The sequence below is a fragment of the Bombina bombina genome, chromosome 1, assembly GCF_027579735.1.
Source record: "Bombina bombina isolate aBomBom1 chromosome 1, aBomBom1.pri, whole genome shotgun sequence".
NCBI classification, from domain to species: domain Eukaryota; kingdom Metazoa; phylum Chordata; class Amphibia; order Anura; family Bombinatoridae; genus Bombina; species Bombina bombina.
The window spans coordinates 850,051,226-850,066,254 of record NC_069499.1 but is presented as its reverse complement, the minus strand read 5'-3'; the positions used below and the strand labels follow the sequence as shown (position 1 = coordinate 850,066,254).

Here is a 15,029-nt window from a genome sequence, read left to right as displayed (position 1 = left end):
CCAATTAGTATAAAACAAGCCAAATGAGATTGAGCCAAGAGTAAAAGCTTGGTTCCTATTCAGAATTTCCCATTGAAATAAATGGTATTATGGTGCCAAATTTCATGATTAATATCATATTAACTTTACTAATTGCTGTTTAATAAAAAAATACTTTCATGAATAAGATGCTGGGTGTATAGAGCTAACTTCAATCTTCGACATTAAGAAGCTGGCCGAATAAGGAGCTAACCAGCATCATCATATTAATACACAAACAGGTAAAATCTTACCCACAAACATAATCAACACCAAAAAAGCTATGCGTGCTGCATGTCAAACACAATTATACCAACAAACGTACGCACGGATCATATCTATATACAAATGCAAAAGTACACAAATCTTTAGCTACATATCTAATGCGGAATACAAACACTAATTCATATCACCAAAGCAAACCCCATGACACTTTCTCCAAGCAAACAGGAAGCTACATGTCATTTCCTGTAAACTGGTGCAGCAGTAAACATAGCTGTTTGCTCGAAACTGAAACTTTTGTGCTTCTGTGTAACTGCCCCTACGAACCTTGTAAAGTCACACTGCAGTATTTGATTCACTACATTGCTGTTGTGTGCGTGTGACACTCCGTGCGTAGAGCAGCTGCAGCCTGTGACTGAACCTTGCTTAGGTAATGCGTGTGTTCTCTGTAGCTGAAAAATACATGTACGTTTTGTATAGTGTATCTTTATATGTAGTTATACATACAGTTCCTCATTGGCAGCGGAGGGGTTAAAACATTTTGACGTGTATCAAACGTTTGTTCTGATAATAATTTTGCTATAATTTTTCCAGTCAGATCAGGATAATGCAGTGGGAAAACATTTACAATCCATATTATTAAAAAATAATGCAAGCATAATGTTTTTTTTTAAAAAAATACAAAAATTATTTAAAAAAGTAATCCTGTTGTATCACTATTACTTATAAAACAATTTTTAAAAACTCAAGGGCTAAATAGTTTTCAAAATTTGTAAGTTTTACAAGAAGTTGATCAGCTAAACAGATTGTTAGTAACCTATATGTTTAAAGGGATAGTAAACCCAAAAACTTTTTAAATCTTTATTAAAACTTCATTATTTATGTGACATATTTGAAATAAGTACCTGTTAAATTTTTTCACTCGTTTTCTAATTATTCTTCATCTAAGATCTTTAACAGTAACGCATGCGCATTTTCGCCCCTCAGTCCTAGCATGACCGTCACTATTCTGGCACAGGAAGCAGGGCGGACTTCATGATAATGACATCAACGTTGGTGGGAGTGGCGCACCAGAGCGCTCAGCTCTGAAGATTCACGGAACACAAGCACATTGGGGAATCATGTGTTACTTTACTAGAGGTAAGTATAATAAGTACCCCTAGGCTAACGAGCAAGTTGATTTGATCTTAGTAAAAGGACGTTACCCCTAGACTATCATTTTTTTAACCCCTAGAAAAACTAGCATGTTTTTTTCTTATAAGGCAGTGACTTATAAGACTGAATAACCAGCAATTATTTTTAACCCCTAGACTAACGAGCAAGTTGTTTTGTTCTTACAACACTCAGATTAATCGCAGGAGCTCCAAAGATTAAAAGCAATAGCAAATTCAGATGTTAATAATTAACTTTATTTGCATCTGAATTTGCTATTGCTTTTAATCTTTGCAGCTCCTGCGATTAATCTGAGTGTTGTAAGAACAAAACAACTTGCTTGTTAGTCTAGGGGTTAAAAATAATTGCTGGTTAGTCACTCTTATAAGTCACTGCCTTATAAGAAAAAAACATGCTCGTTTTTCTAGGGGTTAAAAAAATGATAGTCTAGGGGTAACGTCCTTTTACTAAGATCAAATCAACTTGCTCGTTAGCCTAGGGGTACTTATTATACTTACCTCTAGTAAAGTAACACATGATTCCCCAATGCAATGTGCTTGTGTTCCGTGAATCTTTAGCGCTGCGCGCTCTGGTGCGCCACTCCCACCAACGTTGATGTCACTATCATGAAGTCCGCCCTGTTTCCTGTGCCAGAATAGTGACGGTCATGCTAGGACTGAGGGGCCAAAATGCGCATGCGTTACTATTAAAATAATTATATGCGCATGCGGACCGCCATGATGTTTCTACCTAGGTAGAACATCATTATAGGGTCCACATAATGTGATAAAAATGGGCTTGGCAATATAAAGATATTTGATTTCGAATAACTAGAAAACGAGTGAAAAAATTTAACAGGTACTTATTTGAAATATGTCACATACATAATGAAGTTTTAATAAAGATTTAAAAAGTTTTTGGGTTTACTATCCCTTTAATTTAAAGCAATTAACAGAGCAAAAACACAAAACGCTTCACCAAATGTATGGAATATGGCAGATAGATTATATTGTCTAGTGGGTGCTTTTATTTTGTATATACAGTTTTGAAGCCTATTCTGATATTTTTAGTGTGCTCAGCAGAATGAAAATGCAAAATAAATATACAAATAAATAGTGAAGACATGCTTATAGCATTATAGTTTTGCAAGAGCTGGAAACCCAGATACTGGTTTATATGCTGCCATAACATGTCCTCAAATGAATTGTTATACTAGCTTCATTGTATTAGTATATATTATTGATTGAATTCCTCCTTTAGATTTATCCTTGCAATAGCGTTTTTTTTTTGCGTATTAAAACCACTGCTCATAATGGAAACTTTACAACCTAAGTATTGACTTGTGCTTAAAAATATAGTTAGAGGGACAGTAAAGTAAAAATTTAAGTATCATTATTCAGATAGAATATGCAATTTTTTTGTCTTACTTAACACATTTGCTTCATTCTCTTGGTATCCTTAGCTGAATAGTAAAGCTAGAAGCAGCAAAGCACTACAGAGAGCTAGCTAAAAACATAATGTGAGGCATATATGTACAGCCACCAATCACCATCAGGGCCGTCTTTAAAGGGACACAACCCAATTTTTTTATTTTGTGATTCAGATAGAACATTCAATTTTAAGCAACTTTCTAATTTACTCCTATTATCATTTTTTCTTCGTTGTTTTGCTATCTTTAATTGAAAAAGAAGGCATCTAAGCTTTTTTCTTAGTTCAGACCTCTGGACAGCACTTTTTTGATTGGTGGATGAATTTATCCACCAATCAGCAAGGACAACCCAGGTTGTTCACCAAAAATGGGCCGGCATCTAAACTTACATTCTTGCATTTCAAATAAAGATACCAAAAGAATAAAGAAAATTTGATAATAGGAGTAAATTAGAAAGTTGCTTAAAATGTCATGCTCTATCTAAATCATGAAAGAAAAAAATTGGGTTAAGTGTCCCTTTAATATTGACTAGACCCCCCCCCCCCATGCAATTTCACTCTCCACCCCAACATCCCAAAAAACTAAATCAATTTATTTTATATATATATATATATATATATATATATATATATATATATATATATATATATATAATATGTAGCCGGTAGCCTAGCACTCCTTCCACACGTTTGTAGCCAAAGCCTGGGTGCAATCCTCAAGTTTAAATATAAAGTTGCTCTGTAGATGGAGGGCACTCACAGGACTTATAGTATGCTATATAGTATGCTGTAAGTCCTGTGAGTGCCCTCCATCTACAGAGCAATATATATATATATATATATATATATATATATATATATAATTTATTTTTTTATTATTAGCCCAACAGTGGATCATCCACTGCTGGGCTAATCATTTAAAATGAAATAAATTGTAATATGTGAAACTGCACCTAAGCAGTACTAATAAGTAAATAAATATATAAATTCCTCCACTGTGGATTAATTTAATATGCTTTTGAATGTGATTCTGGTGTGAGGTTAGCTGGTTAAAGAGATTTAGGGCAGCCAACCGGAGCAAAGCAAGGTAAAGACTGAGGAGGAAGCATGGAGGTGCAGACAAATATAAGTTTACTGGCAGGAACAGCAGAACTACTAAGGGAAGCTGTAAAATCTGAGACAGAGAAAAAAAAACTATAAAAATAAACCTTACCTTAATGTGTTTAGTATCAGCATGACACTATACATCAGCCACAGCAGCACATGTCACTTCTTTGCTAGGAACAAGTTCCCTCTCACCCTGCACTAGACAATGCTGCATTGGGGAGGGGCGTGTGTGCACTCACTTATTCTTCCCACTGACACCTTTCTACAAAGCACTGTTTCCCTACTAAACTTCAGTTAGGTGATCTTAGGGCCACAGCAGAAAGAGCAGGGTTAAGGGGACCAGCAGACTGGATGCTGTCTGTCCAAGGCTGCATGGATACAGTGTGAGATGAATCACACAGCCTCAAGACTGAAGAGAGCAGTGTGTGCAGGTGCACAGATGCTCAAATCCTCACATGCCTGCCACTCCAGATTTCTGCTGCATGCGCCTACAGTCAACCCTACCAGAAACAATTCCCACCACCAGAGCAGTTTTTTTTTTTAGGACTCTTGGGCCCCTCAACAAAGACTGGGCTCTGGGCAGCTGCCCCTTTTGCCCTGTGTTAAACACGGCCATGATCACCATCTAGCTCCCAGCAGTGCCTTGTTGCTCCAAATGCTACCTATATATGGTTTTCAGCTGATACCAAGAAAATGAGCAACTTTACTGTCCCTTTAACCCCTTTGCTTTTAAAGGGATTCTGAACCCAATTTTTTTTCTTTCACAATTCAGATAGAGCATGACATTTTAAGCAACTTTCTAATTTACTCCTATTATCAATTTTTCTTCGTTCTCTTGGTATCTTTATTTGAAAAAGCAGGAATGTAAGCTTACAAGCCTGCTCATATTTGGGTAAGCACCCTGGATAGTGCTTGCTGATCGGTGGCTACGTTTACATCCCTGTGCTAAGCTGATTTTGAGCTTTATTTGCTGCTTACATTTAAACACTACTGTAAGTTTATTTCACTGTGTGACCCACACAAATTGTATATATTTTTGTTTCAGCAGGCCCAGTAGAATCAGAATATTCAATTATTATATTTATAGTTCATTGCAGTTGATAAGACAACAAAAATGTTAATATAGTGCTACAATTTTAGTAAATAACATTGAAAATAGCCAGATGACACTGTCGCTACTATGATCACCTAATTAAATAGTTATCAAGGCTATTTAAAGTTTCACAAGGGATCCATACTGTCTTTTTGTGGTAGTAATAAAAAGAAAGGGTCCCCTTGTGCCAGTCTAGAAATAAACACTTTTTTTTTTTTGCCAGATGATCGCTGTCATAACAGTGATCACCTGGGTACACAGACAAACTGTACATAGTTTTTTTTTCTCTCTACTATAAAATAAACTTTATTGTGGTGTTCTATAATTTTACTCGACCCATAAGAATGCTGGACTGCGTCACTTCCGGTGGGGCAGAATCAGCTGTTCCAGTCACGCTTGCTCGGACTGACTTCGTGGTTATGTAGGTGCTGCTTGGACAAAATTACTGGGAATGGGAATTAAAAAAAATGTTTTTTTACACATGGAAAGCACACGTACGCTAGACAATCTAAGCATTAGTCCTAAAACTTTTTCACACTGCATATTTAGAAACAATGCTTGTTATCAATAGTGCTACACAAATTACACCCCTTCCTCCAACCTCTGCTTATTTTGAAGAGACAGGCGTTTTTAACTGCACAACCCTCTGTAGATTCCCGTCAACTTCAAATTGAGAATTCAACGTAGCTCAGGATATAATAAATTTGTCTACAGTTACCTCCCATAGACATGCTGTGTAGAAGCGAGCGCATGCGCTTTGAAAACAAATCTGCTATAAAATTTCTCGACTCTCAAGTTACATTGCAGCGTGTGCATGCGCTCTGAAGGCAACTCGCCTGTGAAAATTCTTGACCCTGACAGCTGGTGTTAAATGTCCGACAACCAGCTGATCAGGCGAAGTCGGGCCATGCATGCATGCGCAGTGTGTGTAAAACTCATATCCAACATGATAAATTACATTTGACTAATGTAAGCCTATGGATACAAATTTCAATAATAGCTTAAATAAAACCTTTTCAAGTATAACAGTGTGCAGTCTGACCAGGCGTTGCTTCTCATCGAGATAGTTATGCAATTCCAAATAATTAATAAAAAATATATATATTTTATGTCCCTCAAGCTCCCATTCCCAGTAAAACCCTATTTTGTAACTTTTTCTTTACAAAAATCATATTTTGTAAAGTTTTTTTTTTTTGTAACTAAAATTTTGTTTTTTAATGTTTGTTGGGCTTGGTGCTTTTCAAGACCCCCATTTGAAAGAGCAAACAATTATTTTTCAAATGAGCGGTCTTGAGCATCTGTAGCTGCTAAGGGAGCTGAGATTGAGGGGTTTGGATTGCTCTCCCCATCCAGCTACAGTGACTCTACCCATTTGTGACGTCACCACACATTTGTGGTAATGTCACCGGCACTCCCATTAAGGCTTGGACGTGCTGCCCGCTAGGACACAAATGATCCCAGGCGTGTAGTGCGAGAGATCACTGAAATCAGTAGTGGAGGGAAGGTATTTAGGACCCAGAATCCTTTTAAGGCCCCCATTTATCAAGCTGCGTATGCAACTCTTGGGGCATGAAGGGAGCCTGCAGCCGAAAGTTAAGAAGCAGCGGTCATCAGACCGGGCTGATTGACAAACCCTACTTGCATGCTGTTTGGTTAGCGTGAGCAGTGGGCAGCATTGCACTAGCATAAAAATGTGGGTAGCAAATTGCTGTATATACATTATAAAGTATTTTAACTCCTTAAAGAGACACTGAACTAAAAAACAATAACTTTTCATTAATCAAATAACGTTGTTAAAGTGATGGGAAAGTTAAGCACTTTACTTACACTTTCTAGCAAGTCTATACGTATTACAGCTTAGTTGCTACGTTTTTACTTACTCAATATTATTAGTAGTAAGAGACCGCAATGTTTTAAAAATTGTCTCTTACCATTACACGCTCCTCCCATCTTCCACTTCCTGGTCCGATATTGCATTTGACTAGAGAGCGGTCCCACCTGCTCCCCACGTCACAACTCAATGAAAAATAAATTCACGCATGCGCTATTGACTCAGTGGGCGGATGACACAGAGTCACTGCTGCCTAACTCCCTGATTTTCAACTGGATAAAAACAAAATAACATGACCAGAGTGTAACCCCCCCCCCCAAAAAAAAACGGGTTGAATATATGCAGAGAAAAAAAATGACTTTTGAAAGCTTATAACTTTGTTTACAGAAATAAATGTATATTTATTTTAATAGATAAGTAAAATATTTGATAGATAACGGTGACTGTTTCCAGTAAAATTTGCTGTTCAGCTTGAAAGGTTAGAAGTAAATGTTATTGAATGGGTTGCACACAGTGTTGAACATAGTTTTAAAATTTATAGACTAGGGTATTATATTTTTTCCTTTTTTTTTTTTTAAACAATATTCCTAGCATTATCACATCAATTTTATATTTATATTTGTGTGTGAGTCTTTGCCTTTTAAGCTTGTCTCTTGCTTAAAGGGCCACTGTAAGTAAATATTTTCTATGCCTGTTACTAACTAACTACCCCAAATACGCTTTTTATCAATAGCATTTCATTAACATATCTCTACCGTATATCAGAAATCTTGTCTGCAAATGTAATTGTTTTCCAAACCCACTCCGTGGGTATCCTTTGCTCTGTACCAATCAGTTTACAGTACCTAGGTTTCAAAATGGCGCTTTAAACACAAAGTTATTGGTTTAAGTATTTTGAACATGCAGTGCTGAAAATAGTGGGCAGGATAACGTGACATCATCGGCGAATAAAAGATATAACTTTTAGAACGTTATGAAACTTTGTTTTGGAGAAAATATAGGTCAGTAGGTTTTAATGAATGTTTATTAACTTTAATATGTTGGTTGTTTAGCTTAAAAATTATAACAGAAAGTAATCCTTTAAAGGGACACTCAAGTCTAAATTAAACTTCATGATTCAGATAGAGCATGCAATTTTAAACAAATTTCCAATTTACTTCCAGTAACAAAATGTGCACAGTTTTTTTTTATATTTACACTTTTTGAGTCACCAACTCCTACTGAGCATGTGCAAGAATTCACAGCATATACGTGTATGCATTTGTAATTGACTGATTGCTGTCACATGGTACAGGGGGAGTGGAAATAGACATAACTTTGCAATTTATTTAACAAAAATATACTTCTCATTTGAAGTTCAGACTAAGTGCTATTGCATTGTCTTCTTATCATGCATTTGTTGATTATACAAATCTACTGTATTGACTGGTCCTTTAATTTAGTCTGTACAGTATATAGTTTATTAAAGGGACATAATACTCATATGCTAAATCACTTGAAACTGATGCAGTATAATTGTAAAAAGCGGACAGGAAAATATCACCTGAGCATCTCTATGTAAAAAAAGGAAGATATTTTACCTCACAATCTCCTCAGCTCAGCAGAGTAAGTTCTGTGTAAAAAGTTATACTCAGCTGCTCCCAGCTGCAGGTAAAAAAAAATAAAAAAATGAAGAAATGAACAGCAGCCAATCGGCATCAGCAGTGCTGAGGTCATGAACTCTTACTGTGATCTCATGAGATTTGACTTAACTCTCATGAGATTTCATAGTAAGCTTCCTTTACCTGATTGGTGAAATAATATGAGAGTTCACGAGGCTCATCCTTTCAGCTGTCCCAGGACAGACACACTAAAATGCTGCTTAGAAATCCTTTACAATGGGAGGTGGCTACTGAGGAACTTTTGAGGTAAAATATCTTTCTTTTTTACATAGAGATGTTCAGGAGATATTTTCTATTCAGCTTTTTACAGCTATGCTGCATCACTTTCAAGTGTTTAAAAATTTGGGTATTATGGCCCTTTAATACTGTATTGTGTGCAGTGCAGTACTCCCACCACAGAGGGTGCTGTGGCATTAGTCTCATTGCTTATGGGTTTTTTTTTTCTTCGGTCTTTGTGACACACTGAAGTTTAGCAGTTTGTAGTGAGGTGTCAGGTAAGGGAAAGCCATGATATGTGATATATAATACCAGGGAAGTAGGAGACAAGGGTTGAGGAAGCCAGGCAGCTTGAAAGTGCTGCACAATTTGAAACATGTTTAATCTCCCCCCCCCATGTTTATACTGAGGTATTTCTGGGTCTATTAAGCTACTTCCCAGAATCACTGCAGTGCAGCAGCACAGATAAAACATTACTATTTACCTCATAAAAATGCCACCTGCTTGTGAAATGTTCAATAGTGTATTAGCAAAAGTAAAACATAAACAAGTCCTCAACATATCTGCATATATTGTTCTCAGCAGCCCCAAGACAGCAGTTAGGTTAAACATTCTATATTAATTTCAGGCTGTGTAACATCTATATAAACTAGTGTGCTTTGTGGTGTCCTGCTATACAGTAATTTAACCCTTGTTCAGTGCTCAACGAATATGTTAAAAATCAGATATTTTGCCGATGGTGGTGTACAACACAGATTAAAGAGAAAAAGATCTTTATAAAATAAAAAGCTGCATTATATTTTGCAAAATGTTTCTAAGTAGCAAAGCTGAAATTGTGTTGATTTTGTCTTTTTTGTTTAACAAAACATGACAGGGTTGTTCCGACAAATTGAAATCACGCGATCGTGCAAACGATCGCTAGATTTCAATTATGGGATCGGGTCTAGGAATGCCCTCCAGACTGCGATCAAATCTTGCAAGCCTAGTAGGCTTCAGGACAGCCGTTTGTGATGACGTTGTATTCCGTCATAACGGCTTTAAAGCCCAGTGCCGTTGTGACGGAATACAACGGCATAATGGCATTAAAAGGTTAATTTCCTATTGCAATAAAACCATAACCTGATATGTAATGGGGGGGGGGGGGGGGGGAGTATTAAACCAGGGCTTGATAATTATTTTCTGAAATCAAGGAGCCAGCAAATGCATACATACATATACACACATACATAGAAAATAACAAAAAATGCACATTTTATATTTGGTGACAGTGACAAATTTGTCCCATACAGTTACATGCCCCCCCTCCCCAGTAGTCCCGCACCTGTGTAGCTGGCAATTCTACAAATGAAAACTCGATTTCGGAGGGGCAGAGCCGGGTGGTAAATTTATTCAAACAAAAGTGTAGCTGAAATAATGACTTGTATATAGTTGCTACTTGAGAGCCTTGTTAGGAAATGTATTTCTTTTATGTAATTGGCTAGAGTCCATGAGCTAGTGACGTATGGGATATACAATCCTACCAGGAGGGGCAAAGTTTCCCAAACCTCAAAACGCCTATAAATACACCCCTCACCACACCCACAATTCAGTTTTTTCAAACTTTGCCTCCTATGGAGGTGGTGAAGTAAGTTTGTGCTAAGATTTCTACGTTGATATGCGCTTCTCAGCATTGTTGAAGCCCGATTCCTCTCAGAGTACAGCGAATGTCAGAGGGACGTGAAGGAAGTATCACTTATTGAATACGATGATTTCCCTAACGGGGGTCTTTTCATAGGTTCTCTGTTATCGGTCGTAGAGATTCATCTCCTACCTCCCTTTTCAGATCGACGATATACTCTCAATTTACCATTACCTCTACTAAGAACTGTTTTAGTACTGGTTTGGCTATCTGCTATATGTGGATGGGTGTCTTTTGGTAAGTATGTTTTTTATTACTTAAAGTGTCAGTAAACTTTAAAAATAATGTTATATAATTCTGCACATAATTTTCCCTATTAATTAAAAAAAAAAAAAAAACGCTGTTTCACAGACCCGCTCTCTGCTCTTTGCTGAGCGGGTCTGTTATATTTACTCAGCGCATCGGGCCAGCTGTATAGTCACAGCCTGGCCCGACCGCGCCATAATACTAAGTGCAGCTCGCTCCTGTGACAGGAGCGAGCTGCACTTAGTCTTATGGCGCGGTCGAGCCAGGCTGTGACTATACAGCTGGCCCGATGCGCTGAGTAAATATAACAGACCCGCTGAGCAGAGAGCGGGTCTGTGAAACAGCAGGTTTTTTTTAAAATTAATAGGGGAAATTATGTTTTATAAATGTTTGGCTAATATAATGTTATATAATTCTGCACTATGTCAGGATTATATAACATTATTTTTAAGGTTTACTGTCCCTTTAAGACACCTCAGCTATGGTTTGGCACTTTATGCATTTATATAAAGTTCTAAATATATGTATTGTACTTATATTTGCCATGAGTCAGGTTCATGTATTTCCTTCTGCAGACTATCAGTTTCATATTTAGGGAATATAAACATTTTTTAAAAGAAATGTATTTCTTACCTGGGGTTTAGTCTTTTTTTCAATTGACTACTTCTTGAAAATTGCGGGCGGTATTAGGCCGGCGGGTGCGTCAAATGCTAAACTTTATTGCATCATTATTGGCGCGAAAAAATACGTCTATGACGCAACTTCATCATTTTCAGCGTCCTACTTGACGCCGAGACCTTTCACATGGTTGCGTCATTAGTGACGCGAGTGTGTCATTTCCGGTTATTTTTTCATTATTTCAATACCCAATTGATGTTTGCCTCTTGCCTTTTTCTCTATCAGAATGCTATTTGCATTTTTCCCCATTCCTGAAACTGTCATATAAGGAAATAGATAATTTTGCTTTATATGTTGTTTTTTCTCTTACATTTTGCAAGATGTCTCAATCTGATCTTGCCTTAGAAGTTTCTGCTGGAACATTGCTGGCTGACATCGGTTCTACCAAAGCTAAGTGCATTTGTTGTAAAATTGTAGAAATTATTTCGCCGAATGTCATTTGTAATAGTTATCATGATAAACTTTTACATGCAGATAGTGTATCCATCAGTAATAGTACATTGCCAGTTGCAGTTCCTTCAACTTCTAATGTGCATGATATACCTGTAAATTTTAAAGAATTTGTTTCTGATTCTATCCTGAAGGCTTTGTCTGCATTTCCACCTTCTAATAAACGTAAAAGGTCTTTTAAAACTTCTCATTTAGTTGATGAAATTTCAAATGACCAACAACATAATAATTTATCCTCTTCTGATGAGGATCTATCTGATACAGAAGATCCTTCCTCAGACATTGACACTGACAAATCTACTTATTTATTTAAAATAGAGTATATGCGTTCTTTATTAAAAGAAGTGTTAATTACTTTGGATATTGAGGTAACCAGTCCTCTTGACGTTCAGTCTAATAAACGTTTAAATGCTGTTTTTAAACCTCCTGTGGTTTCTCCAGGGGTTTTTCCTATTCCTGAGGCTATTTCTGATATGATTTCTAAGGAATGGCATAAGCTAGGTACTTCTTTTATTCCTTCTTCAAGGTTTAAAAAATTGTATCCTTTACCAGCAAAATCTATAGAGTTTTGGGAAAAAAATCCCCAAAGTTGATGGGGCTATTTCTACTCTTGCTAAACGTACCACTATTCCTATGGAAGATAGTACTTCATTTAAGGATCCTTTAGATAGGAAGCTTGAATCTTATCTAAGGAAGGCCTATTTATATTCAGGTCATCTTCTCAGACCTGCAATTTCTTTGGCTGATGTTGCGGCTGCATCAACTTTCTGGTTAGAGAATTTAGCCCAACAGGAATTGGATTCTGACTTATCTAGCATTTTTCGCTTACTGCAATATGCTAATCATTTTATTTGTGATGCTATTTTTGATATTATCAAAATTGATGTTAGATCCATGTCTTTAGCTATTTTAGCTAGAAGAGCTTTGTGGCTTAAATCTTGGAATGCTGATATGACATCTAAATCTAGATTACTATCTCTTTCTTTCCAAGGTAATAATTTATTTGGTTCTCAGTTGGATTCTATTATTTCAACTGTCACTGGGGGAAAGGGAGTTTTTCTGCCTCAGGATAAAAAACCTAAGGGCAAATCTAAGGCTTCTAACCGTTTTCGTTCCTTTCGTCAGAATAAGAAACAAAAACTCAATCCTCCCCTCAAGGAATCTGCTTCCAATTGGAAGCCTTCCTCAAATTGGAATAAATCCAAGCCATTTAGGAAACCAAAGTCAGCCCCTAAGTCCGCATGAAGGTGCGGCCCTCATTCAAGCTCAGCTGGTAGGGGGCAGATTAAGGTTTTTCAAGGATATTTGGATAAAATCTGTCCAAAATCAATGGATTCAGAGCATTGTCTCTCAAGGGTATTGAATAGGATTCAGAGTAAGACCTCCTGTGAGAAGATTTTTTCTCTCATGTATCCCAGCAAATCCAGTAAAAGCTCAGGCTTTCCTGAAGTGTGTTTCAGACCTGGAGTCTTCAGGGGTAATCATGCCAGTTCCTCTTCTGGAACAAGATTTGGGGTTTTATTCAAATCTATTCATTGTCCCAAAGAAGGAAAATTTTATTCAGGCCAGTTCTGGATCTGAAAATTTTGAATCGTTATGTAAGAGTACCAACTTTCAAGATGGTGACTATATGTCCACAATAGACTTGCAGGATGCATACCTTCATATTCCGATTAATCCAGAACATTATCAGTTTCTGAGATTCTCTTTTCTAGACAAGCATTACCAATTTGTTGCTCTTCTATTTGGCCTAGCAACAGCTCCAAGAATCTTTTCAAAGGTTCTGGGTGCCCTACTCTCTGTAATCAGAGAACAGGGTATTGCGGTGTTTCCTTATTTGGACGATAACTTGGTACTAGCTCAGTCTTTACGTACTGCAGAATCTCACACAAATCAACTAGTGTTGTTTCTTCGGAAACATGGTTGGAGGATCAATTTACCAAAAAGTTTCTTGATTCCTCAGACAAGGGTCACCTTTTTAGGCTTCCAGATAGATTCAGTGTCCATGACTCTGTCTCTAACAGACGAGAAGTTTTAAAATTGGTTGCAGCCTGCTGGCACCTTCAGTCTCAGTCATTCCCTTCAGTGGCGAGATTACCAATAAATATTTTAGAACTCCGTGCAATTCTCAGAGCTCTTCAGTTTTGGCCTCTGTTAAAGAGAGAACCGTTAATTTGTTTTCAGACAGACAATATCACAACAGTGGCATATGTCAATCATCAAGGTGGGACTCACAGTCCCCAAGCTATGAAAGAAGTATCTCAAATACTTGCTTGGGCGGAATTCAGGTCCTGTCTAATCTCTGCGGTGCATATCCCAGGTGTAGACAATTGGGAGGCGGATTATCTCAGCCGCCAGACTTTACATCCAGGGGAGTGGTCTCTCCATCCAGATGTGTTTTCTCAGATTGTTCAGATGTGGGGGCTTCCAGAGATAGATCTCATGGCCTCTCATCTAAACAAGAAACTTCCCAGATACCTGTCCAGGTCCAGGGATGTTCAGGCGGAAGCAGTGGATGCACTGACACTTCCTTGGTGTTATCATCCTGCTTACGTTTTCCTGCCTCTAGTTCTCCTTCCAAGAGTGATCTCCAAAGTCATCATGGAACAATCATTTGTGTTGCTGGTGGCGCCAGCATGGCCACACAGGTTTTGGTATGCGGATCTGGTTCGGATGTCCAGTTGCCCGCCTTGGCCACTTCCGTTACGGCCAGACCTACTATCTCAAGGTCCGTTTTTCCATCAGGATCTCAAATCATTAAATTTGAAGGTATGGAAATTGAACGCTTAGTACTAAGTCATAGAGGTTTCTCTGACTCAGTGATTAATACTATGTTACAAGCTCGTAAATCTGTCTCTAGAAAAATTTATTATAGAGTTTTGAAGACTTACATTTCATGGTGTTCTTCTCATAAATTCTCCTGGCATTCTTTTAGAATTCCTAGAATTTTACAGTTTCTTCAGGATGGTTTGGATAAGGGTTTGTCTGCAAGTTCCTTGAAAGGACAAATCTCCGCTCTTTCTGTTTTATTTCACAGAAAGATTGCAATACTTCCTGATATACACTGTTTTGTACAGACTTTAGTTCGTATTAAGCCTGTCATTAAATCAATTTCTCCTCCTTGGAGTCTTAATTTGGTTCTGAAGGCTTTACATTTTAACCTATGCATTCTTTGGACATTAAACTACTTTCTTGGAAAGTGTTGTTCCTTTTGGCCATCTCTTCTGCTAGAAGAGTTTCTGAGCTATC

General features: G+C 37.4%; 1 protein-coding gene across 3 annotated transcripts in view; it reads left to right on the top strand.

Moving 5' to 3' along the window:
* Positions 1-503: 503 nt before the first annotated feature.
* Positions 504-15,029, top strand: part of VRK3 (VRK serine/threonine kinase 3) — a 403,485-nt gene continuing 388,959 nt past the window's right edge. For all 3 annotated transcript variants that reach the window (XM_053699491.1, XM_053699492.1, XM_053699488.1), the window contains exon 1: positions 504-670. The gene's annotated coding sequence lies outside the window, so the exon portion shown is untranslated. The remainder of the gene's footprint in view (positions 671-15,029) is intronic.